The sequence below is a fragment of the Podarcis tiliguerta genome (genome assembly GCF_965153285.1).
Source record: "Podarcis tiliguerta genome assembly, chromosome: 16".
Taxonomy (NCBI): Eukaryota; Metazoa; Chordata; class Lepidosauria; order Squamata; family Lacertidae; genus Podarcis; species Podarcis tiliguerta.
Genome location: NC_139549.1, coordinates 6,006,921 through 6,033,834, shown reverse-complemented (window position 1 = coordinate 6,033,834; position 26,914 = coordinate 6,006,921). Strand labels below are relative to the sequence as shown.

Sequence of the window (26,914 nt, the reverse complement as noted above, 5' to 3'; positions counted from 1 at the left end):
CAGCCGGTTACGTCTTGTGTGTTTATCAAGGAGAGATACCGGCTAGTGATCCTCGGATGTTACATGTGTATCAGGGCCTGGCTAGATAAGGAGGAATGGTGGGAGGCTACAGCCAGTGGGGAAGGACCCCCCACCAGGGGAACATCAGAGCTGGAAGCCTCTGAGCCAGGACAATGATGGTGGGATACAGGACAGTTCAGAGAAAGAAGGGGGACAGACAGGCTGGATGCTGAGCTAGCCACAGTTTTAAGTTAGAGTAAGGCAGCTGAGGAGGAGGCTGAGCCTGTGACAGATTCACAGCAACCTGCCAGTTCCACTATTTTCCTCTCTCCTCCTCCCCTGTCTCCAAGAATGAGGAGGGTATTACATGCAGCACAACGAAAGGTGCAGAGAACCCCTCCTCAAATGAGTTTGTGACTATTGGGAAGGCAGATGCCTGGGGAAGAGGCATAGGAGGCTCAGATCCTCAGTTCTGGCAACTGTTTCAGCAGGCTAGTCCTGCCAATGGACACCTCTTGTTTGTGTTTCATATCTCGAATTGAGAAATAACTTTACTGACCCTCTCTGAGTCTCTGTGCTGAACCGCAGCTGAACCAGCCCTGACAGGATACCATGCATGTTCTCTCCCAATGAGATATGGCCCCCTTTCCAATATTGTATGTGAGATGGAGATAAGCTCCCCTGGAGCTCAGCCAGTGATCCTGTCTAGGCTGGGATCTCTTCAGCTGGAGATACTTAGAGAATGCAAAGCAGATCACCTGTTTGGGGATCTATGCCACATTCTGCATCTCAAGACAAAGGAACAGAACAAGACTCTGCGCCATGCTTTAGAATGTTTATTAATTGCCACAGGGAAAGTTTTTCTTTTCACAGAGGAGTTATTCAAGGAGATGAAAGGAGAGCGACTCCCTGGATAACCAAGAAGATAAAGAGAAGACAACTGGCATGCCTCCTTGAAGGAAAACAAAGCAAAGTAAAAGGGAGATGAGAAGAATCCAGGGTTGTAGAAGGAGGCAGGAATGAAATTAAAACAAAGGAACAGATGAATCCAAGGAGTCCGCCAGCATGGAGGAGGCAGCAGCTCTCAACACTTCACTGAACTTCTTCAGCAGCAGCCTTGCTTAGGATAGCAGCAACAGGAACCACAGCCGCAAGATCCACAGCCACAGCCACAGGAACCACAGCCGCAAGAGTTGCAGCAGCAGGGGGAAGAGCAGCAGCAGCAAGGAACGCAGCAGCAGGAAGGACTGCAGCAGCAGCAGCAGGGGCAGCAGCAGCACTTGCAGCAGCAGGGAGAGCAGCAACAATTGGAGCAGCAGGACATCTTAGCGGTGGAGAGGGAAGGCGGAGCTGAAAGGATTCAAGGGATTTCCCATTAAGCAAGTACAACGTCCTCATCCATATTAAAAACACTGTAAACAGATGCTCTGCATTCAGGAGACCAGAAAAGACATGATTTCCACATCATGCTTTCCCTCTGAGTGATCCTAAAAGTACATTTTGGTTAGCAATATTCTAACAGTTCTGTTGGGATGCAGTATTGTCTTGGCTATACATCTCTACCCTTCTGCTTATCTAGAGCATCGATCCTTAATTTTTGCTCCATTCAGATGTGCTGTGCCATTTCAGGAATTGCACAACAGATTGATCAGGAACCACCTTCTTCTGAGTAAAGACATGTTTTGTATCCAGAAGACCTTTTTGAGATCTTGAATCCCTTGTGTCCAAGAGATTAGTAATTTTTTAATTAGAATTAGCATCTTTTGTCCATGCACACCTCCCCATGTGGCAGGAGGCCAAGATTTGTCACCAAGAGTAGTAGTGAGCAACATTGAAAAACCAGAGCTGCTAGACTACATCCTCAAGACCATACCTCTCCTGAGGTCTAGGGAACTGAAAGAATGAAGAGATAATTGGAGTGAACTTACCTTTTTTCAGTTGTCAGAATTGGTGTGGATGTTGGATCCAGTGAATGAGTGAAGAACTCCTGAATGGGGGGCCTTTATATACACCTCTGTGAACCCTTCCACAAGCAATTATGAACCACGCAATGATGACAAGGTCTTCATTAAACCTTAATATGGGCCTCTACCACACAATCATCTGGTGCGTGATCCTTGACTGTGTCCACATCCTTCCTTTTAAAAGTCAGGTGATGAAGGCTATGCTGCAGTAGTAACACTCTAATTCTCCCTTCTGTCCAAAGGGGGCACTTATGGGATTGCTTGAAATCAAATATGTTTGGATGAACAGGCATCATATGGGCTTCTCTCCAAGATCTGGTGCCTAAGGGAGTTAGTATTCAGATTGTTTACCTGTGGACACAACATTTAGGCCACTCTTCCTTAGTACAACCTGCAGCATGTATAAAGTGATGTTAATAAAACAATGATTTAGGATGATAGTTGTTTTAAGGTCGCTGGGTAGCAGCCAGTGCAAGTCTTATTCCGAGCAAGCCCATTAAACTCCATAGAAATGGCTAACTTAGACTTGCCTACTCTAAGTAGAACTCAGCTGGATGCAAGCCAATTGCTTTTGCATGGTTCAGATGTCAGGTCACAATTAGGCTGAGGTGTTCTGTTTTGTATTCGTCTATTCATCTAGTAATTAATTTTTTAGTTTAATGAACATTTGTTAAAGCTACATATTAAATAAAAACATGTGCAACTGCTACCATTCACTGTGCTGCTCAGATACTTTTTTAAGAAAAATAAAAGATGGCACATGCTATTCAGTTGTGCTCATTGCTGATAAATATGTGTTATGAGGATCAAATTCCAGGACCCGTGCATACAAACGTCAGGTGCTTTGAGCTTGAGGCAGGATGTAGAATCAGAAGATCTGGAGGATTTTTCCTGGCTAAAAATAAAGTGCGGGATCTCAATGAGAAGCTCTCATTATTTCCATTCATCATAGCATAATTGTTTTAAAACCAATCCCATAAATGCCCCTTTGTGAATACAGTCACAGGTTGTGAATACAGTCACAGATCACGCACCAGCTAATAATGTGTGGTGGAGGCCAACGTCAAGGTTTAATGTAGAGCTTCTCATTCATGAGTAGAGCCTTATGGCTTGCGGAAGGGTTCACAGAGCCACATAAAAGGACCACAATCCTGGATTCCTTCATTCACTCTCTGGATCCAATATCCACACACCAATTCCCATAGTCAACAAAGGTAAGCTTGTTTCCAAATATTTATTCGTTTTTCTTATTTTCTTCATTGCAGGGAAACTAAAATTCAGAGCAGGTACTCCAATGACTCTGGTCTTGAAAATTCAATCTGTTAACAGCCTCAAAACTGGATTTTGTTAGTGTTTCAGATTTCAGCATCTCAACTGGCATATTTCAATACATAGATCCATGCTGTTAAACAACAGACTCCTTGTAGGTTCTTTGTGTTTCATTTGATGGGATCATGTAATTATCTCTTCATCATGTCTGCATAATAGATGCTACATTTTCATAAGTTGTATTTTTGCAGACTGGCCATTTTCCCTGCCTCTGGGCTGTTGAATGGACTCCTTATTGCAGTAGTGACTTCCCTAGAGATATATACTTCTTCTCATATCAACTGAGGTGGAATATGGTTCTCCCATGCTTTATAGAGCAAGCAAATCTTTGCTTAATATAGGGGAAATAATTCAGCTGTGTCACAAGTAGGAGAAAAATGATGTGAAATAGGCAGCTCTTAACGCAAACTATGAGTAAAATGTGTCTTTAACACATCTGATGATGTAGCCCTTGGTTATCTGGTGATCCCTTGATTTCTTGCAGCTCAAGCTTCCTTCTCTTCCTCAAGATGTCCTGCTGTTGCCAGTGTGGCTGCTCCCCTTGCTGCTGCAAGCAGTGCTGCTGTTCCCCCTGCTGTGGCTGTGGCTGCGGCTGTGGCTGTGGCTGCTGCAAGCAGTGTTGCTGCTCCCCCTGTTGTTGCAAGCAGTGTTGCTGCTCCCCTTGCTGCTGCTGCTCTTCCCCCTGCTGTGGTTCCGGGTGCTGCGGGTCTTCCTGCTGTGGTTGCAAATGCTGCTATCCCAAGCAATGCAAATGCTGAAGAACCCCAAGGGAAGCTTCGAATGCAAACAGGGAGTCTACAGCATACAGCCCAATGAATAATTCCACCATCAGGAGCTCTGGCTTCAAGGCTGCTGGTTGACTCCTTGCACTCATCTTCTTGATTCACTCGCCCATTCGCCCAGGAGCCATCTCTAACAAGGAAGGCATTTGAAATGGTGCCTTCATGACACTCTCAATGTGTGTGGTTCTTTCTTTTCTCTCTCTCTGATATGTTTCTGCTGTTGTAGAATCTACCTGCTTTCATGAGAACTAATAAAATGACAAAGCATCTCATATAGTCTTGGTTCATCTTTCCCTTAAATTGGGGGGAGAGGGGGCTGTTGGATAACAGTTTACACTCCCAAGAACATTACATCCAACAAATTTCTCAGTTTCCACACTAATCATTTCATTGCCCAGAAGGTGGAAGAAGTAATAAGGGGACCTGGTCCTTTCCAATGGGCAGGAACTCATCATTGAATTAGAAGTACTGGGGACCTTGGGAGGAAGTGATCATGTCCTCTTGGGTTTCATGACATAGAGACATGGGAAATCTGGATGTATTAGAAAATGAGTGAGATCCCATGGCCAGAAAAACTCAAAGAGAAGGGAGTCCAAGAGGGTTGGGAGTTTCTTAAAGGCGAAATATGGAAGGCACAAAGGCAGAGAATCCCAACAAGATCCAGACAATTGCAGACTATTCCAACAAGAAAGAAAAGTTGGAGGCATCTAAAGAAATCAGTGGGGCTGCATAAGTAGCTTGTAGATGAGATGAGATTTCAGAAGGGCATATCTGCTAAATGGAGGAAATGAGAAATCATGAAGGAAGGGGATACACTCAGTAGCCAACAGTTGCAGGATGAAGGTCAGGCAAGCAAACGTTCCGAATGACTTCGGTCTTGCAAGAGAGAAAGAAATAATAAAAGAGGTTTCTTCGGCTAAGTTTGAAGCAAGAGGAAGAACAAGCAAAGCAAGAGGAAGAACAAGCAAGCCGTATGTCCTCTGGGTGAAGAGGGGGAAAAAATGCTATTGGGCGAAGGAGGTGAAATTGCTCAATCCCTACATTGTCCCTCTCTTCACTTAAAATTAAAGCAGAACTCAACCTGGTGACAACAGGATAAAAGGTGCAAGGAAGGAAATGCAGCCTCAGATAGGAAAATAGGTGGCAAAGGAACACCTAGCTACTTTAAATGGATTCAAATTGGCAAGGCCTGATGAGCTGTGCCCAAGGGTACTAAAGGAGCCTGCAGATATAACCACAGAGCCTCTGTCCAGAATTTTTGAGAATCCATGGAGGAAATGTGAGATCCCTGCAGACTGGACAAGGGCTGATGCTGTTCCCATCTTCAAACAGTTTGTATGTGTGGAGAAGACTCACGTAGCTACAGACTGGTCAGCTTGACATCAATACCAGGAAAGATTATAGCACAGATAATTAAACAGTTGGCCTATGAGCACATAGAAAAGGATGCTGCGATTACTAACACCCAACATCAATTTCTCCAAAAAAAATGTTCCTGCCAGGTGAATCACAATTCTTTTTTGGATAGATTTACGAGCTTGGTGGATCATGGGGCTGCTGAGGAAATATTGTACCTTGATTTAACTAAGTGCTTTGGACAAAGTCCCCCCTGGCAGTTGTAGTGTTTTGATGATGGGCTGGAGAACCTGCCACCAGAAATGCATAGAATAAGAGAATCATAGAATTGGGAGGAAACCCCAAAGGGCATTTAGGAAGGAAGGATCAAAGCTCTGTGGTAGAGCAGCTATTTTGCATGCAGTAAGGTCTAAGTTCATCTCCGGAGAGCTGATGCCAGTCAGTGTCCATCTTATAATGAAATGCCTCCATGCAAAATAGGTAGAATATTGGGATTTTAAGAGTACCTTTTTTGTTAAATAATTGAAGGATGTAGGGATATTGAGGCTGATTTGAACTAGAAGCCATTTGAGTCTACTTATCCTCAGCCAACCAGGTAAATTCCCAGCCTCCCATCAGTTGGGGTAGTGTAAGATCATGTGTGTGTTTTCATGTGTTTTATCTTTCATTGTCTAAAAGCTGACTGCTAGAAGATTTCAGAGAAGAAGAAGGTCTTCATGCTAAAACAATTCATAGCTAAAACAATGAAAGGTGCTCCCATGGGAGGCAGTGTTGACCACCAACCTAGATGGATTAGACAAATTCATGGAGGTGGAAGCTCCCAGAGCAACTAACCGCAATGTCTGTGCTGTGTCTCCAAGTTTTAGGCAGTAATGGTTCTTAATACCAGCTGCTAGAAACCACAGTGCTCTGGTGTTTGTGTCCTGATTGTGTGCTGTAGGCCAGGGGTGGCCAACTCCCAAGAGACTGCAATCTACTCACAGAGTTAAAAACTGGCAGTGATCTTCCCCCCTTTGGGGGGTTTGAGTCAAAGTTGTTGAGTTTTTCAGGGAGGAGGTAAAATGTTGAGCTTTTTTAGGGGAGCCACAGTTGTTCAGCTACTTTTTGGGGAGCCAATGATCTACCAGTGATCACAATCCACCTGTTGGACATGCCTGCTATAGGCATTTGGCTCGCCATTGTGAGGACAGGATGCTGGACTAGACGGGCCATTGATTTGACTGAGCAAGCTCTTCTTAGAATCATAAAATCTTAGAGTTGGAAGGGAGCCAAGAGTCATCTATTTTTTTTTTATAATAATATTTATTAATTTTCCAAGTGTACAAAAAAGAGAAAAACTAGAAATAATAATAAAAAAGAGGTACATACAATAAGATAAAAAAAAAAAAAAGGAGGGGAAGAGAAAGCAGGGGGAAAAAAGCAAAGCCAAAATATACCCAAACAAGAATCCCACACCCTCCCTCCGCCCTTCCCTTCAAAACATACATAAAGAACTTCAAAAAAAACAAAAAACAAAAAACAACAACAACAAAAAAAAGAATAAATCTCCATCCTTCCACATCTATTTTCAAATAACTTATTTCCTTGGCCTCCTCCCCTCTCCCCTTCTGCATTCCAGTTATTAATCAGATCAGCAAATTCTTTCCGTCTTTTACTGCTTACTCACTTATTTACTTAATCCATTTATATCTTATTATCTTCCCAGTTCAAGTAAGCGCCTAAAAACAAATTTAACTAAACTCCAATTCCCTAGTTAAAAAGAAGATACAAAAAACAACAACAATAAAAACCTTAAAACTTATACTTTTAACTCATATACCTTTAAATCTTATTCCCTCATTTCCTTATGTTGTTTCCACAAAAGCCGAATAAAATCATTCCACCATCTCCCAATTGTTCTTAATTATACCATATTATTTAAATACTGTTTTTTATTTTATTTCATTTTTAAATTCCCAATTTTCCCCACCATCTCATCTCCCTGGTATCAGGTACTGCCAGTCTTTTTTACCAGTTTTATCAATCTTATCAGTCAAAATTAATTTCCTAGCCCGGTTCCCTTATGTCCGAGGCCCTCAAATCGTCTCCCTGTACTGCCTGCAAGTTTCTTCTCTGGCCTAAAGTTAAGTCCCAAAGAGCTTTTCTCTCAACGTCTTCTTTAATTTTCTTCAGCACGCTCGCCCAAGCTTCATAATTCAGTTCATAAACCAGTAAGTATTCCAAGGCGTGCTCCACAGTTTCTTTGGGGTAACAATCGTCCATCCTTTCAGACTTTCTCGCAGTGTCCCCCTCCAGCGTGTTTATCATCCATCTTGCGTCACTCAATCCATGAGGGACACTGCTCTGTCTTTCAACCTCAGTGTCCTCAAAGTCAGATTTGTCTCCATCAGTTTGGGACTCTGCTCCTAAGGCTTCCCCTTGCAAAATCAAGGCCGGTTTTAATTGCTTCCTCGTCTTTTCCAGTGCTTGACTTTGTGAATTTGGTTCTTTTTCTCGAGCCTCAATTATTAATTTGTTCCCATTCTGTACCAAAGTCATTACATTCTTCCTCAGATCAGAAACACTCTGTTCAAAAATATTCACTTTATTTAAAATGTCATTCAGTAGAGCTGTTATTCTCTGAGCCATATCTTCCAGCTTGTTTTCCCAGTATTGTCTGCTGCCTCTCAAGGTCACTTCAGAACTTCTTGTCTACCATCTGGTCAAAATTTTCCATCTGCTGTAACTATGTAACAATCCCATTATCCAAGCAGGCAACATTTAGAAACTTTTGGCAACAACTTACTTCTGGTGATTTTCCATTCACTTCAGTTGTAAAAATCTGCCTTTCCACTCCTTTTTTCTTTCAAAACCTGCAAGTCGGTGCCAAAAAGTATATGTCTCTGATCCTTTTTCTCATTAAGATATAGTCCATTCCACCATTATTGCTGTTTTTAAATTATATAGGCTGACAGCCCGGTCCCAGGTTCTGAGACGGCAATAATCCAGGTCAGGTTTTCTGTCCTGCAGGGCTCAAAAGATAAAGATCTCCCCCTCTTCCCCTGCTTCCGAGGGGGGGTCTGCAGACTTAGATGGTAAAATTCCTCGCTTTAAAAGACACCTTTCCCAAGCTCCGGATTCTAGCGTCTTTGCTTTAGTCTTTATGCAGAACGGAAGGTGAGCTTCCTGTTTATACCTTCACGTTCAAATGCCAAATTCAGATAATTTATCGTCCAATTCTGTTACTTACGAGGTCTTTTTGAGTCCAAATGTTCACAGGAAAAGTCGGCGCTTTCTGGAAACAGCTGTGCGGCTTCACTCCCTGAAAACAGCGATTGATCCGATGTGCCGTGCCGCTCACCCCACGTCGCTCCAGAGCCCCGAAACCGGGGTCTCCCCGCGAGTAGGGGGGCACTGAAGGCACCTACCGAACCCCAAGTCCACGGTCTTCCTCCGACCGTGGTTTTTAGCGGGTCTCCGCCTCGCCGTGGCGGTCAGACCCTTCTTTTCAGGGAGCAGTCTCCTCCGCAGCGGAGGAAATCCGCCATTAGCCAGCGCGTCGACTCGGAAGCCTGGGGAGCCAAGAGTCATCTAGTCCAACCCCATGTTTGTATGTTCTTAAATGACCTGGAACACAGTCATTGTCAAGGACTGAGCAGAGGAGGAATGGTGGAGACCGCCTCCCCTGCCTAACCCTTACAGAGAAGAAGGCGACAGATCAGAATTACAACAGGGCTTGGTTTGAGGGAGATCACAGCTCAGAGGCAGATGAGGGGGAAAGTTGGGAAATAATGGGAGAGGAGAAGAAGGAAGAGGAAGCACCAGGAGGGTGACAGCTGATGGACACAGTGTATTTAGAAAGCGTTCCAGGACCCACCCACCCCCCAGAACACGGCGGGCCTTGAAAGTAGGATCGCAAAGAGCTCAAGGCAAAAGGCGCTTTGCAGCATCCATAGCGATGGCTCATGAGGAAGTGGGAGAGACGGAGGGTGTGGGGTCCACTCGGAGCAACATCGTTACTACAAGAGGCTCAATTTCTAAGCCTCTCTCTCTGTGAATATGGAATAAAAAGCATTGCTAAGGACTTTCCTTTTCTTATCGGTTCCTGGCAACGTACCATGGGGTTTGGATCCTCTGATGCCTGAAAGTCATAAGGACAGAAGAAGACCCCTCCAAATCCAGGAGAAATGACCAACTATTCCAGTACCCAGCAATGTGCTATGGTGACTCCATTCAGATGTCTTCAGGCAGCATGCAAGCAGAGATTGAAAGTGGGCAACACTGCTGCTCAATATTTTCTAACTGGAGATGTCAGTGGTTGAACCTTGGGCATTCTGCTTACAGAGCAGTTGCTCTGCTATTGCTTCTATACCATATATGCGAATGGTCCAATGACATGGTTGGTCCACCTACCCCAGAATCATCTACCTGCATCATCTTGGAGTAGCCCTTTAATAACTCAAGCAGCAGTGCATTTTCCCCAAACCCCCCCTGGATCATTCAGTGCCCTCGATTGTGGTGGGGTATGATGTACATCCAAAGCAGGAGCTGCTCACAGACATTGAGCCTCCCCTCTACTCAATTTAAGGCAAAGATAAAACAAGACTATAGGAGATGCTTTGTCATTTTATTAGTTGCCGGGCAAGCAGGTAGATTGTACAATTAAAGAAGAATTAGAAATGTAGAAGAGGAAGAAAAGAGAAAGAGTCACATACATTGAGAGGGTCATGGTGGCACCATGGGAAATGCCTTGTTAGAGATGGCTCCTAGGAGAACATCCAGGCGAGTCAAAGAGTACAGAACAAGAAGAGGAGAGGAAGACACAACTTGAGATTAAAGAAGGATATTCCAGAGAGATATAAAGTCTGAATGTAAGGAATCAAGCAGTGGCCCTTGAAGTCAGTACTCATGGTGGTGGAATTATTGAATGGACTATAAACTGTAGATTCCCAGTAAACATTGAGAACTTCCCTTGGGGTTCTTCAGCATTTGCATTGCTTAGGATAGCAGCATTTGCAGCCACAGCAGGAAGATCCACAGCACCCGGAACCACAGCAGGGGGAAGAGCAGCAGCAGGGGGAACAGCAACACTGCTTGCAACAGCCGCAGCCACAGCAGGGGGAACAGCAGCACTGCTTGCAGCAACAAGGGGAGCAGCCACACTGGCAACAGCAGGACATCTTGAGGAAGAGAAGGAAGCTTGAGCTACAGGAAATCAAGGGATCAGCAGTTAACTAAGTGATACATTGTCAGCTGTGTTAAAGACATCTTTTACTTGTGTTTTGCATTAAGCACTATATATTTCACATACATTTTCTCCTACTCAAGACAGAGCTGAAATTATTCGCCTACATTACATAAAGATTTGCGTGTCATATTAAACATGGGAGAAATGACTGCCTGTTGAGTGTTGAAATGGAGCATTCTATCCAACCAAAAATTCAATATTGATTTTAACTTCACACTAAATCCTGGGCCATTTTTCACTTTATGTGAAAGGAAACTCAGATTTGTCCCTCCACTACAAAAGCAATTGGCCCTACAAACAATCTTGATTCTCTCACAGCTCAATGCATGTGACATGTGCCCTGGTTATTTGCATGTGTCACCTTTTTATGTTGTAGGTATCATTAATTTTGATGTATACTTGAAATATGTCATGGATGGAATATTCCTCCTCAGTTGATACAAGAAGAAATTTATATCTCTAGGGAAGTCACTCCTGTAATAAGGACTCCATTCAACAGCCCAAAGGCAGGGGAAATGGTCAGTCCTCAAAAATACAGCTTATGAAAATGTAGCGTCCATCACGCAGATATGTTGAAGAGATAATTAGATGATCCCATCAGGTAAAGCCCAAAGAACCTACAAGGAGTCTGTTATTTAAACCACTTTTCATCTATGTATTAAAATATGCCGGTTGAGATGCTGAAATCTGAAATGCTAACAGAATCCAAATTGTGAGACCGTTGGCTCCTCTGTGCATTTGATTCAGATGCATTTCACAAGACCCGAGTCACTGGCCTCCCTCTGACCTTCAGCTCGACTGCAATAAATAGGAAGAATGCATAAATATTGGAAACAAGCTTACCTTTGTTCAGTATAGGAGGTGCTGTGTGGATATTGGATCCAGTGTGTTGATGAAGTATTCCAAGAAGGTGGACCTTTTTATATACCTCTGTCAACCCTTTCACAATCCATGATGCACAACTGAAGAATTAAATGGTCTGCATTAAACCTTGATGCTGCCACACACTGTCATGTAGAGCATGACCTCTGACTCTTCGCACACACACACACACACACACACACCTTTTAAAGAATATGATTAAAACTGCATTCTGGAAACACTGTAATTGTCAGCCCTGATTAAAGGGGCAGTTTTGAAAAATGATTACGCTGAGATGAATGGGTGCCATGGGAGTTTCTCATTGTGATCCAACACCTTCTTTTACCAGGAAATACCATCGGATCTTCTGACTCTACCTCCAGCCCCAAGCTCAAAGGATCTGACGTTTGGATCCACAGTACTTGTTATTTGATCACCATAATACATATTTATCAGCAATGAGCAAACATGAATAGCATTTGCCACCATATTGTGGCTGTTTGGTTAGCTGACCAGGAGGGTGAAGAATAGCAGTCCCATTTTTATTTTTTTTAATATGTGGCTTTCACAAATGACTGTCTTCCAGGATTCTGTCACACAGAAAGAATATCACAGCGTAATTTGCACCAGACATCTGAGCTGTGCAAAAGTAATTGGCTTCTATCCAGAAGTTCTACTTAGAGTAGAAGCACTAAAATGAATAAAGCAAAGTCAGCCAGGTCTATGAACTTTAATGGGCCTGCCCTGAGTACATGTTGCATGACGTACTAAGAAAGAATGCCCTAAAGGTTGTGTCTATGGGTCAACAATCTAAAAACTAATACCCTATGGCATCAGATCTCAGAGAGAAACACATATGATGCCTGTTCATCTGAACATAATTGATTTGAAGCAATTCCATAAGTGCCCCCTTTGGACAGAACTAGGAATTACTGGGTTGCAACTGCAGAATAACTTTAATCACCTGCCTTTAAAATGGACGGATGTGGACAGAGTCAAGAATCATGCACCTGATGATTGTGTGGTAGAGGACTTTTAATGAAGACCTTGTAATCACTGGTTGGTGCATAACTGTTTGCAGGAGGATTCACAGAGGGGTATATAAAGGCCCACCAGCTAGGAGTTCCTCACTCACTCACTGGATCCAACATCCACACCAAATCTTATTGCTGAAAAAGGTATGTTCTGTCTTCATTCTTTCGGTTTCCTAGATTTCAGGAGAGCTTCAGGTCTTTAGGATGTAGTCTAACAGCTCCGGTTTTGCAATGAAATGGTTCACTATATTTCTTATTCTTGGTGACCACATGGGGAGGTTTTCATGGAGAAAAGCGTAATTGATGTTAATTCTAACTCAAAGCCTACTTTTCTCTTGGGTGCAAGGGATTGAAGGTCTCTTGCAAATGCCATTTCTTACAACACATGTTTTTATTCATTCAAAGAGAAGTTGGGATCTTGCCTTTAGGACTGAATTCTTTCAGCATTGTAGGACTAAAATATTTGCCTAATATTGTGTTGCACAGGTTCTAAGATAGTCTTTTTTCTGCCAAGCATGTCATCTGTTTCCTAACAGGATGTTGGGGGCTCAGAGAGCATCCTCTCAGATGTGTTTAGCTGACTTCCAGTGAGTTCCCAACGGAGACTCAGAAGAGGCCACTTTATGCATTCCTTTCCTTGATGCAATGTGTAGCAAACTTTAAACATACATTTCACATTGGTCTTAAGCTGTAATGTTTGGCTATCAAAGGTGTTCTTAATATTGTGGTGTGCTTGCTTAATGGGAAATCCCTTGAATTCTTTCAGCTCCACCTTCCCTCTCCACCGCTAAGATGTCCTGCTGCTCCAATTGTTGCTGCTCTCCCTGCTGCTGCAAGTGCTGCTGCTGCCCCTGCTGCTGCTGCTGCAGTCCTTCCTGTTGCTGCGTTCCTTGCTGCTGCTGCTCTTCCCCCTGCTGCTGCAACTCTTGCGGCTGTGGTTCCTGTGGCTGTGGCTGTGGATCTTGCGGCTGTGGTTCCTGTTGCTGCTATCCTAAGCAAGGCTGCTGCTGAAGAAGTTCAGTGAAGTGTTGAGAGCTGCTGCCTCCTCCATGCTGGCGGACTCCTTGGATTCATCTGTTCCTGTGCCTTAAGTTTATTCCTGCCTCCTTCTACAACCCTGGATTCTTCTCATCTCCTTCTTACTTTGCTTTGTTTTCCTTCAAGGAGACATGCCAGTTGTCTTCTCTTTATCATCATGGTGGTCCTGGGGGTCATTCTCTTCTCATCTCTTTGAATAACTCCTCTATGGGGGAGAAATATGTTCATATGGCATTTAATAAAGATTCTAAAGCACAGTAGAATGTTCTTGTGTTCCTTTGCCTTGAGATGGGGAATGTGTCATAGATCCTGCATAAGTCATCTGCTTTGCAAGCATTTCCAGCTGAAGGGCTGCTGGGCCAGTAAGGATCAGAAGCTGAGTTTTTGAGGAGCACATCTCCATCCCACATACAATATTGGGAAGGGGGCCATATCTCATTGGAAGGGCACATGTATGACACACATACTTAGGAGGATATTCTAGTTTTTTTGCACAGCAATTTGCACAACCCCAGAGTCGTCTATGACTGAACTTAACTGTCCGGGGTCCTTTACCTTTACCTTTTTGGAGACACTTGGAAAAATAAGAACATTTCATAGAACTTCTTGGGCAGTGGCGTCCAAACTTTTTTCAAAGAGGGCCAGATTTGATGAAGTAAAGGGCCATGAGGGCCAAGCAAAGGGCCAGCCAGAACCGGATTAGACCCCCAAAATGGACTTTGGACATGCCTGTTCTTGGGACAATAACTCTCCAGGTCCATCACAAAATCAGTCTGGGATAATCCTTTGATCCACTACAATCTCAGCTATTTGGAAAAAAGAACGGGATAAAATATCGCGTCCTGTGAGTGAGTGACTAACTACCAGGTGGTGGACCTTCGTATGCAGCTCTGCGACTGCTCCCCCTAGTAGTGAGCTATTACTCAACAATGCTCATGTCTCCATTAAAACGCGGCATTGGCTTCCACTACAACATCATCTGGTGTATGATCCTTGACTGTGCGCACACCCTTCATTAGAGCTGTTTCTTTGTAGTTAACCTTGTAATTCTCACCCCCTAGCCAAAATAGCATCCATAGGGATGGATAGACAACATGAGTTGCTCGGTCAGTCCAGGACCTTAGGCACAGATGAGGAATGTGTGGCCCCTCCAGATGTTTCTGGACTACAATTCCCACCATCCTTTATTGCTGGTCATTCTGGCAAGGTCTGATGGGAGTTGGAATCCTACAATACCCTGGTGGCCCAATTCCCAATCCCAACCCTATGAATTTATTTCAGAACTGAAAGCTTATTGATTCCTCAGCCTGCTCAGAACATCTGGCATTGGATTTCTATGGTCATGTGCTTGCTCTCTCTTAATAAATATAACCATTGCTTTAAAAAACATTATTACTGCTGCTACTACTATTACTAAAATAGGTTGTATCTAGTGATGTATGGAGGCAGAGATATCTGTCACATTCCTTGTTAGTCACAGTCATTGTTTCCGTTCTTCTGCAGTTCAGCTTCTGCTATTCCGTTCTTCTGTCTGCTATGGCCAAAACTAATGCAGTTGATTATACAAATGACTTCAATACATTTAAACAGAAACACAATGTTTCCATAAATAGTGGAACTAGGTAATGTTTGTGGACTAAATAAAAGCTTGCAAATACACAAATACACTCATTTGAATTGTTTCTCATGACACCAATAAAAAGGATTCTCATGACACCAATAAAAAGGATAACAGCATTCCTTTGCACACTCACACACAACACCCCTCAGAAGTACAGTGGTACCTCAGGTTACATACGCTTCAGGTTACAGATGCTTCAGGTTACAGATTCCGCTAACCCAGAAATAGTACCTCGGGTTAAGAACTTTGCTTCAGGATGAGAACAGAAATTGTGCTCCGGCGGCGCGGCGGCAGCAGGAGGCTCCATAAGCTAAAGTGGTGCTTCAGGTTAAGAACAGTTTCAGGTTAAGAATGGACCTCCGGAACGAAGTAAGTTCTTAACCCGAGGTACCATTGTATTCCTTTTTTTGGGGGAGGAAGCATCTGTTTGGACACTGTGAGACACCAGCTGCTGAACTAGATAGATCCCCTCCCCACCTTAGTCTGATCCATCAAAACTTTTATTTTGTTCTGTGTCAGCGACTGAGCAGGGGAGGAATGGGGGAGACCTTCTCCCCCAGCCTGACCCTTCCAGAGAAGAAGACACTTCAGAATTACAACAGGAGTTTGAGGGAGGTCACAGCTCAGAGGAAGATGAGGGGGGAATTTGGGAAATAATGGTAGAGGAGGAGGAGGCAGAGCCGGAGCAGCAGCTGGCTGGCACGTTATCAGTAGAAAGCATTCCACCATCTCCCAGAACCTGGTGGGCCTTGAAAGTAGGAGAGCAAAGAGCTTGGGACAGATGGCCCTAAGTGTCAACCGTAAAGTGTGGGAGGGTGCTGTTGATGAATGGGGAAGTGGGAGAAAAGAGGTGTGGAGTTTTCCTCAGGACAATGTCCAGGGAGGTTGTCTACCAGCTCCACCTGGTACGCAGGCTGAGACCCTACCTGCCCGCGGACTGTCTCGCCAGAGTGGTGCATGTTCTGATTATCTCCTGCTTGGGCTACTGCAATGAGTTCTACGTGGGGCTGTGAAGATGACCTGGAAACTGCAATTAATCCAGAATGCGGCAGCTAGACTGGTGACTGGGCGTGGCTGCCAGGACCACATAACACCAGTCCTGAGAGATCTGCATTGGCTCCCAGTACATTTCCGAGCACAATTCAAAGTGTTATTGCTGACCTTTAAAGCCCTAAATGGCCTCGGTCCTATATACCTGAAGGAGTGTCTCCACCCCCATCGTTCAGCCCGGACACTGAGGCCCAGCTCCGAGGACCTTCTGGTGGTTCCCTCATTGAGAGAAGTGAGGTTACAGGGAACCAGGCAGAGGGCCTTCTCGGTAGCGGAACGCCCTCCCTTCAGATGTGAAGGACATAAGCAGCTATCTTATTTTTTAAAGACATCTGGAGGCAGCCCTGTTTAAGAAAGTTTTTAATATTTAATGCTGTATTGTTTTTAACACTCGATTGGGAACCGCCCAGAGTAGCTGGGGAAAACTCAGCCAGATGGGTGGGGTATAAATAATAAATTATTATTATTATTATTCCAAGAGGATGGATTCCCAAGCTTCTCTCTGTGAATATTGGATAAAAGCAAATGGTAAGGACTTTTCCTTGTCTTGCCCATTCCTAGCAACCTGCCGCGGGGGTTGGTTTCTCTGCCGCCTGACACAGAGGGTTCTTGCTGCAATTTGACCTTCTTAGGAAGTGATACACCACCAATGGTGGCACATTCAGGTTAAGTAAAGGCGATGTCTTTCTAGCACAGCACATTCCACTCCTCTCTCTTTGTCTATATTCACACCTTTCATTAAAAGAAGGTTGGCTAATAGCATATCATTAACAACATCTTATACTAATAGCAGAGCAATTCTCAGGTCTAACCAGCATGTGCTTAGAAGTATGAACTAGACTAAATTAGAAGCTCACACACACACAAAAACAACCAACGAGGCTGAATATCGTGGTTGTTATTACCCAAATTAGAGACTCCCTCACCAGATGCTGTTGGACACCAATTTCCAGCATCCCTGACCACTGACTATGCTAACTGGACCCAATGGGAAACGTCGACTAACAACATATGTTGTTGTTATTTATTATGGGTTGTATCCACTGCTAATCCTACACTGAAGTTCATGGGAATGAATTATTTCACTGAGTCTATGCTGAATAGAACTTAGTTGGATTTCAGCCAAATTTCCCCTGCCCAAGTCCTGGAGATGAACAGGAAATGGGACTAAGGGTTTTAGGAAGTGTTTTCTTTGAAGTTTCAGTTCATGGTACTATGCTAGGTTGACAAACAGTAATCAGTAAACTCCCACATTACAAGCACATTTCTTAGTGCCGTATTTTTCGCTCTATAAGACGCACCAGACCATAAAACGCACCTAGTTTTTAGAGGAGGAAAACAAGAAAAAAAAATTTCTGAATCAAATGTTGTTGAAGAGGAAGGAGGAGGGTGGTTCAGGCTAAGGCATCACAACAAGAAGCGCTGCACAGCTCTCCCTCTTGGTGTGCTGTGTTCAGCAGAGCAGTGCAAAGCCTCTTCAGCGAAGCAGGATGAATGCTCCCGCTTCGCTGAAGAGGCTTTGTGTGGCTATCCCTGAAGCCAGAACAGCTAGAGGGAAAGCTGAGCAGCCTACATTTGCTCCATAAGACGCACACACATTTCCCCTTACTTTTTAGGAGGAAAAAAGTGTGTCTTATAGAGTGAAAAATACGGTTGGAAAGTTGCATAAGCAAAGTTGCAAGTTACACAAGAAAAGCCCTGCCTGGATCAGGCCAAAAGCCTACCTAGTCCAGCATCATCTTCTCATGGTGGTAAACCAAAGGCCTCTGGGGAAATTGGCAAGCAAGACAGAATATGAATGGAACAGCAATTCTATCCAATTAGGTTCCCCAGAAAATGGCTTTCACAGGCATGCTTGCAGTGGAAGGAGAACATAGTATTCAGTGTTAGCAGAAATTGACAACCTGATCCTTCATCGATATATCTAGGAAAGGTAAAGGGACCCCTGACCGCTAGGTCCTGTCGCGGATGACTCTGGGGTTGCGGTGCTCATCTTGCTTTACTGGCCGAGGGAGCCAGCGTACAGCTTCCGGGTCATGTGGCCAGCATGACCAAGCCACTTTTGGTGAACCAGAGCAGTGTACAGAAACGCTATTTACCTTCCCACTGGAGCGGTACCTATTTATCTACTTGCACTTTGATGTGCTTTCGAACTGCTAGGATGGCAGGAGCAGGGACCGAGCAACGGGAGCTCAACCCATCACAGGGATTTGAACTGCCAACCTTCTGATCGGCAAGCCCTAAGCTCTGTGGTTCAGACCACAGTGCTGCCCACATCCATCAATACCATAGATCAGGATTATTTAAATATTGTCACTGTCCCCCCATGTACATTGGCAACTTGACTTTGCTGGGTGTCATATTTCCTCCTCAATAAGTATAACTTACCTGAAAAGTCACATGAATCTCCTAATGGGAGGGGGATGACATTTAGTGCATGCATCTCCAGTGGGATAAGAGCTTCCGGCTCATGAATCAGAGTCTGTTGTCACTGAGTGAAATGTCCACCATGCTAAATATTCTTTCTATTACATTAATCCTTTGAGTGCCTCTTAGACACATGGGGAAATTACAGTGTTATTAGCTGAACCTAAGTTAAATAATAGGCCCCAAATATACTTTGTTCATCACAAATACAACAAGAAGGATTACAGACCGGATGATGGCGCAGCGGATGGCAATGCGCTTGGATGGCCAAGGGAGGACTGGGCATGTTTTTACGCTGCCTCACTTCCTTGGGGATGGGCTTGTGGACCTGCATAAAAGGACTCCCATCCCTCTGTCCTTCACTCACATTACCTCATTGACTTCACAGTCTACCACAACTGGTAAGTTCCACTGATTCTTTTGTATTTTAAAAGCGAGGAAGTGGGAAGAACCTTTGACAGAATTGGAGCCCTTCCTTCACAGTGCGATAATGTAGTGTAAGTGAGTTCTGAACTCTCCGCTCAGCCCATTATCTGCCTGGAAGGACCAAAGCTCAGTGGTAGAGCATGTGCTTTGCATGTTGAAGATTCTAGGTTCAGTCTTCAGTATCTCCAAGTAGGGCTGGGAATTGACCCCAGTTATGAAACCCTGGAGAGATGCTACCTGGCAGTGCAGACAATACTGAGCTCAGTGGAATGATGGTCTGTTTCAGCATAAGACAGCATCCTATGTTTCCATCCCTCTATTGCATTCCTATATTCTACTTTGCACAACAAGCTAGATACAACAAAACATTGTGGTGTAGACTGCATTGCTAAAGCAGCGTGGGAGGTGCTTCAGAGGTGCTTGGCAAACCAGTTTCCGAAGCCCCTTCCTTCTTCAGATAAATAGGGTTGGGGTTGGGATGAGCTTTGAGGAGGTAGTAGAGGGGGTATATTTAAGGGGAGGGGTTTTCATGTAAAGGGAGGATGAATTGGCCAAATGTGGGGGAAAGGAGATTAACAGCTGGGTTGGTGGGGTTGGTGAGTGGGGTGAGCAGAGGTGGCAGCCCCTACAAGGGACGGTGAGAGAGAAAGAGAGAGAGAGAATGTATCTTTTGGTTCTCTTTCAGCTTTGCCTTCACTCCACAAAAGATGGGCTGTAACGATTGCTGCTCTTCATCCTGCGGGACAGCTGTCCTGTGCTGCCCTGTGCCCTGCTGTGGCCAGTCCTGCTGCTCCCCCTGCTGTGGCCAGTCCTGTTGTGGCCAGTCTTGCTGCTCCCCCTGCTGTGGACAGTCCTGCTGTGGTCAGTCCTGCTGCTCCCCCTGCTGTGGCCAGTCCTGCTGCACCCCCTGCTGTGGCCAGTCTTGCTGCTCCCCTTGCTGTGGCCAGTCTTGCTGCTCCCCCTGCTGTGGCCAGTCCTGCTGCACCCCCTGCTGTGGCCAGTCCTGCTGCACCCCCTGCTGTGGCCAGTCTTGCTGCACCCCCTGCTGTGGCCAGTCTTGCTGCTCCCCTTGCTGTGGCCAGTCTTGCTGCACCCCCTGCTGTGGCCAGTCCTGCTGCACCCCCTGCTGTGGCCAGTCCTGCTGCACCCCCTGCTGTGGCCAGTCCTGCTGCTCCCCCTGCTGTGGCCAGTCCTGTTGTGGCCAGTCTTGCTGCTCTCCCTGCTGCGGCCAGTCCTGCTGTGGTCAGTCCTGTTGCTCCCCTTGCAGCTGTTCCAAATCTTGCTGCTCTCCCTGCTGCAGCCAGACATGCTGTGTCCCCTGCTGTGCCACCAAAGGCTGTGGCACCAAGAAGTGCTAAAGGACCGTCCAGAGTCAAACAAAGTCCAGAAACAGTCGATGCAACAACCGGAATAGCGACCAACAGCATTGGTCGTTAAGGCTGCTGGGTTACTTGATTACAAAGGATGAATTGCCTGAAGCTTCTCACCAGGCTCCTTCAGTCACTACTTCGAATCTCCTTCTTCTTTGTTTCCTATTATTCCTTCAACGGCCTTCTCATCAACAAAGGAGCCTATTGCATGTAGCCAAGCCTATTGTATGTAGCATAGATGGTGTTTTGATTTTCCTCTTGGTGTTCTAGGGTACTCAGCTATAATGCATGCTTTCTCCAACTACATTATGCAGACAATAATAAAAATTAAGAAATCATGAAAGCTACCATACTTCTGTGTCTGCCTTTTTTATTCATTAAGATTTTCTGCATGCACAGCTAGGGATGCAAGGAGCCATCTTTGCCCTTACGTTCCTTCCCCTCCTGTTTTAGAAGCCACTTGACTGCAAAGAGTCAGATGAGGTAAACTGCACTTCTCTTTTCCCTCAGTGGAAATCTAATGCACCAATCCCTTATTGGCAATTTCTTAGCCCAAGCGTTCGTTCTTATTCTTTCCCAGATCTTCCCCTCAAAATTACCTCATGAAAACACTCTGAACCTCACATAAATTCCCCTTCAAAGATGGGGCAATTGTTTTCCCTATAAATTTCTGTGCAGAATTTTGGTTTGCTTTTTTTGTGTTTTTATTTATTCTTAGCTGGAAACTCTCTCTCTCTCTCTCTCTCTCTCACACACACACACACACACACACACACACGCTCTCCCACTGCCCAGTTTGGTGGAAGGCTGATGGTTTACCTGGTGGGCTGAGGAAAAGTAGATTCAAATGATTACTGGTTCAAATCTGCCTCAATATCCCTCCACCCTTCAGTTATTTAAGTCGCAATTCCAATTCTCAAACCATTTTGTATGGAGGCATTTCATTATAAGATGCACACTGACAGGCGGACGCTCTCTGCGGACTGAACCTGCGTCCTTCTGCATGCAAAAGAGCTGCTCTACCACTGAGCTACAGTTCTTCCTTCTTTGGGGGAATCTTCCTCTCAAAATGGCCACCCAGATGCCTCAAAACGGAGCCCACAAGGAACCAAGCACAGGAGAACTCTCTGGTATTAATAAGCATTGCTGCCTTCGACCATGGAGATAGCCTTATCCTCCGTGAATCTTTCTAATCCTCTTTTAAAGCCATTCATGTTGGGGTCCTATGGGAACATGCTCCATTGTTTACCTCTGTGCCTTTGTGATGGACAAAATGGCATCCATCAACCCCAAGTTTACATATAGAAGCTGAAAGACCTGGCAGGTGACTCTTAGGTCCCATCTGCACATCCAAAGCAATATTTTACAATTTTAAACCACAACCCAGGCATAGGCAAGCTCAGCCCTCCAGGTGTTTTGGGACTACAACTCCCATCATCCCTAGCTAACAGGACCAGTAGTCAGGGATGATGGGAGTTGTAGTCCCAAAACATCTGGAGGGCTGAGTTTGCCTATGCCTGTTATAACCTTTTCCCCTCAAAGAAGCCTGTTGTCAGGGGCTGAACTGAGGAGGAAAGAACTGAGGAGGAATAGTGGAGACCGCCCTCCCCCTCTTCTTGAACCTTCCCGAGAAGGGGAAAATTGTATTGATTTACAGCAGTGGTTTGAGGAGGGTCACAGCTCAGAGACATGTGAACAGAAGAGTTGGGAGGTGTTGGGAGAAGGGAGGGGGAGACAGAGCCAGAACAGCCAGCTGACATGTTAGCACTGGAAAGCCTTCCTGACCCCACTTCTCCCAGAACCCGGCGTGCAGTTCTGGGTTTACATATAAGCTAAACAAGCTATAGCTTAAGGCCCCACTCCCTTGGGGGCCCCCAAAAAAATTAAAGGGGGAAAAACCTGGATGTACATTTTCAAAATATAAGATTAAAAAACAAATAAAATAAAACCTACATACAGCAACCGTGTTTTGTGTTGTGTAGGCTCCTATGATGTTAGTTATGGGTCCCACCTGCTAGCCTGCTCCCTAAAATATCACTGGTTTGCTCCTTTCTATATATAGGGTGCCTACATTCAGCATGGACTGGTTGCAGGGCAACATGTGTAAATGGCTTTAAATACCTATAGGTCCATAAATTACTATATAGCATATATTCAACACAAAAAAGTGACAATTTGTTGTTGACAAAGGACAGCTGGACATATAAAGGGCCCCATTCACCTTCAGTAGCTTAGGGCCTCATCAGACCTAAATCTGGCCCTGCCAGCATGCATTGAAAGTGCAAGAGCAAAAGAGCCAGAGACAATTAACACCTGACAGCCACTATAAGGGGAAGTGCTGTTGCTAGGAAGGGAAGGAGGAGGAGGAGGAGGAGAAGGAGAGGTGGAGGAGAGTTTGGATTTTATATCCTTCTTTATCACTACCCAAAGGAGTCTCAAAGCGATTAACATTCTCCTTTCCCTCCCTCCCCCACAACAAACACTCTGTGAGGTGAGTGGAGCTGAGAGACTTCAAAGAAGTGTGACTAGCCCAAGGTCACCCAGCAGCTGCATGTGAAGGAGCGGGGAAGTGAACCCGGTTCACCAGATTACGAGTCTGCCGCTCTTAACCACTACACTACTACTGGAGGGTGGAGCAGCCCAGTTGGAGCAACGCCATCTTTCGAGTGGTTGAACTTTCCATGTCTCTGTGATTCTTAAATAAATACATTGGTAAGATCTCTTGATTCCTGTTTCTGGCATCCAGTCATGAGGAAGGGAGTTCGTATTCCATTGAACTGTAGTTTGTTAAGGATGCTGAGCATTCCCCTCACAGAGCTACACTCCCCAGAATTCCCTGGTGAAAGGGATTGATTGTTCCTGCCCTCCAACATTTTCCAATGAAAATAGGGTCAGCCTTAATGATAGTACAGTGGTACCTCGGGTTACATGTGCTTCAGGTTACAGACTCCGCTAACACAGAAATACTACTTCTGGTTAAGAACTTTGCTTCAGGATGAGAACAGAAATCACACAGCGGTGGCGCAGCCGCAGCAGGAGGCCCCATTAGCTAAAATGGTACCTCAGGTTAAGAACAGACCTCCGGAACAAATTAAGTACGTAACCAGATCTACCACTGTAATAGTAATAGTAATACAGTGGTACCCCGCAAGATGAATGCCTCGGAAGACGAAAGGGTTTTTAGTTTTCTGAGGTGCTTCGCAAGACGGATTTTCCTAAGGGCTTGCTTCGCTAGACGAAACGGCCCTGCCTCTCGTGTCATGGTGACAGTCACTGCACGCACGCACGCACGCACGCTTCCCCGCTCCTCCGGCTCCCTCCCACCTTCTGGCTGACGGCTCCTCCGGCTCCCTCCGACCTTCCGGCTGACGACCCACCCCCCTCGCGCGCTCCCCTCAGAGAACCGTTGCTGCCAGCAGTCAGCGTTTCAGCCAGAGTCGCGCTCCTGAGCCCCACCGCCCTCCAGCAGCCGCATTGCGTGGTGGCCACAACATGCGGGTGAGTCCAAGGTACCGGCTGCAGCAACTGTCCTGCTTCTCTCCGCCCCTCCCCGCCATTGTTAGTGTTTAAATGCAGTGGTGCTTTGCAAGACGAAAAAACTCACACAACGGAAAAACTCGCAGAATGAATTAATTCCGTCTTGCGAGGCACCACTGTACATCACCCATTTGACTGGGTGGTTTCCAACATATGTAAAAACATAATAAAACATTAAACATTAAAAACTTCCCTATATAGGACTGCCTTCAGATGCCTTCTAAAGGCTGTATAGCTACTTATCTCCTTGGCTCAGGGGTTGCATAACTCCATACCCTCCAACATTTCCCCAAAGAAAATAGGGACGTCCAAAGGAAAAGTGGGACATTCCAGGATCAAATCAGAAACTGGGACGGCTTCTGTAAATCTAGGATTGTCCCTGGAAAATCCTGGTCTGTCTGGATTGTTAAAAGGGCCTGAGATGTAGTTTGCAGACAAGAGGTGGTGATGTGGGGGTGAAGTATTAAGACAATGAGAACTTATTTAATTTCACTTTTTTTTTTAATGTTTGCTTTGCACACCATGTGGCTCGAAAGCACGGTATCGCCTCTCATTCAATTGTTAGAAACTAATTCAGCAATTCGTTCCAAGGAATAAAGCAAATGGAAATTGTTCAGTTGAGCAGAGGAGGTGATCATAGTGATGAGGAAGGTTTCAGGCATTTAACTCAGCAACATGCGATTGCAAGAGGTGAACAAACAGGTTTTCAAATCGGGGTTCTCCATGATGGGGTTTCTCCACCCGGCTGTTGAGATGGAGACTTCCAGCGTTTCTCAATGCCAGCAGAGATTTATTTAGCATCTCTTCCCTGGTGGGCAGCACTGCTGGATGGGGAGCTGAGGTCCACGAGAGCAGCAACTTCGTGAAGGGACATAAGAATATCGGCGGCCACAACAGCTGGATGAAACGGGGACCTGCCTCCTGACATAGTAGACCACTCTTGGCCTATGTTGGTTGCAACAGCAGCAGCCACGACGTCCACAACAGCAGCAACTCATTTTTAAAGAGTAGAAGGGTGAACCTGTAAAGGAGACAGAGAGAAGGTTGGAGGAGGAACCACACAACACTTTTTAAAACATATCCTTTAGGTCAGGCTTCTATACTGGCCACCAGTAGGTCTCCTATCATAACCCACCATAAGCTCATGAGATGTCAGTGTCATGAATCTAGGGGCCATGCAATCAGGGTGATGGGGTGCACATAGACTTGATATATAGACTGGAATTAGACTCATCGGGATCCGGCTAGTGCTCTGTGTGATCCACCAGTCTCTGAATGATTCTTCAACACCCCTCAATCACCAGTTCTATGTCTTGGAGAACAGCCATAGTTCAATGACACAGAATCTGTTTTGCATGCAGAAGGTCCCAGTTTCAATTCCTGACATCTTCAGTTTGAACTGGGAGAAACCTCTGCTTGAGATCTAGGCAAGCTCCTGCCAGTCGGTAGACAATCCCCTCCTTCCCAAAGACTGAGAAAACGTGGACACATCCAGACTACCTCCCCACCTTAAGACTTGGCAAAGATAATACATTGATGAACACCTTGAACCTATTCAACACCTGCAGCTATTGCCCTCCCACTCCCTATTTGCTACACTGGTCTGGCATTGAAGACAAAATCTACAGCCATTGTGGCTTAGTGGTTAAAGTGTTGGACTAGGACCCAGGAAACCGTGGTTCAAATTCCCACTTGGTCATCATGAAGTTCACTGAGTAAGGGGTCAGTCCCTTGCCCTATCACTCTCTTTCAGCCTAAATCTCTACAGAGAACTTGTGTGAACCTTGAGCTCCCTGGAGGAATGATAGGATACAAACGTAAAGAATCAATAAAGCAATTCTGTCTATTTTCTGTCAGATTCTTTGGGATGAGTCACCAAGCAGCAAGTATATGGAAGAACATGGACCCAATGTTGTTTTGGAAGGGTGTCTCCATGCCTATCTCTAATGGATAGTTTGAAATTCTGTCCATCCCAACACAGAATAATTGCTGAATTTGGAGGGGGGGGAGAGTGCAAATATCCAACTTCTCTCATACCCTGCCACATCTTGCACGAATAATAATAAACATCTTACCTTGTTCAGCAGCGGTAGTTCCTTAGAAGAACAAGTTCCAGTGAAGGAGTGAAGAACCCTCTCCTATTTTATACAGTGCCACCGACCCATCCCAGGGGAAGTGAGACATCTGTAAACACCAGCTGATTCCTGACGTAGTGATGACATCCTTTTGTATTCCTCCATTCCAATTGGTATTCCCCTGCTTAATCCATATCTCTCATCGACTAAGCATTTATTAATTGTGAGTGATTAATGCTCCATTGGCTTGGTGCCCTGGTTATTTTGAAATCGCAGCTGAAAGCACGTATAGGAGTATGACAAAGGAATGATAGCGTGACATCAAGCTGGCAGTAATAAAACAAACATATGGCATAAAGGTGCTTTCTTGAGCAGGAGAGGAATGGTCTACATAGCTCAATACTATCTGTACCAACTGGTGGTGTCTCTTTGTAGTTTAAGGCAGGGGATCTGATACCTTCTACCTGTAAAACAGATGTTCTACCACTGAGTTATGGTGCACTCCCTGTTTAGGAGTGGGGTGTTATCCAGAATAGGATATGGCCTTTGTGGTTGGTATCCATCAAGTTAAACCTCTGGGATGGAAATTGATATTTCTTGACTTTAGACAAGTGCTCATGTACATATAAATATATGTGCATGCATGGACCCTGAGGATTTGGAGCACTGCAAGGCCTTATAAAGACTTTTGAAATTGCCACCCTGTAGATCAAGACCACCCCCAGAAACATCATACATACATCACAGGAGGGGTGTAACCTAAGACCACCCCTCAGATACATCACACCTACATCACAGAAAAGGCGGTCTTAAAACA

General features: G+C 45.1%; 5 long non-coding RNA genes across 5 annotated transcripts; 2 read left to right on the top strand and 3 right to left on the bottom strand.

The window, feature by feature from the left end:
• Window positions 1-820: 820 nt before the first annotated feature.
• LOC310665898 lies at window positions 821-2,035 on the bottom strand. The gene is made up of 2 exons (XR_014505697.1): window positions 1,929-2,035; window positions 821-1,350 (listed from the first exon to the last, which is right to left on the bottom strand). It is a non-coding gene; the product is annotated as an uncharacterized lncRNA (long non-coding RNA).
• A 1,097-nt stretch (window positions 2,036-3,132) lies between these two features.
• Window positions 3,133-4,344, top strand: LOC310667185. Its single transcript, XR_014506184.1, has 2 exons — window positions 3,133-3,178; window positions 3,778-4,344. It is a non-coding gene; the product is annotated as an uncharacterized lncRNA (long non-coding RNA).
• Window positions 4,345-10,023: 5,679 nt separating this feature from the next.
• LOC310666261 lies at window positions 10,024-11,544 on the bottom strand. The gene is made up of 2 exons (XR_014505822.1): window positions 11,502-11,544; window positions 10,024-10,615 (listed from the first exon to the last, which is right to left on the bottom strand). It is a non-coding gene; the product is annotated as an uncharacterized lncRNA (long non-coding RNA).
• Window positions 11,545-12,654: 1,110 nt separating this feature from the next.
• On the top strand, window positions 12,655-13,848 carry LOC310665981. Its single transcript, XR_014505735.1, has 2 exons — window positions 12,655-12,697; window positions 13,320-13,848. It is a non-coding gene; the product is annotated as an uncharacterized lncRNA (long non-coding RNA).
• A 10,653-nt stretch (window positions 13,849-24,501) lies between these two features.
• On the bottom strand, window positions 24,502-26,231 carry LOC310665897. The gene is made up of 2 exons (XR_014505696.1): window positions 26,098-26,231; window positions 24,502-25,043 (listed from the first exon to the last, which is right to left on the bottom strand). It is a non-coding gene; the product is annotated as an uncharacterized lncRNA (long non-coding RNA).
• Between the last annotated feature and the right edge of the window lie 683 nt (window positions 26,232-26,914).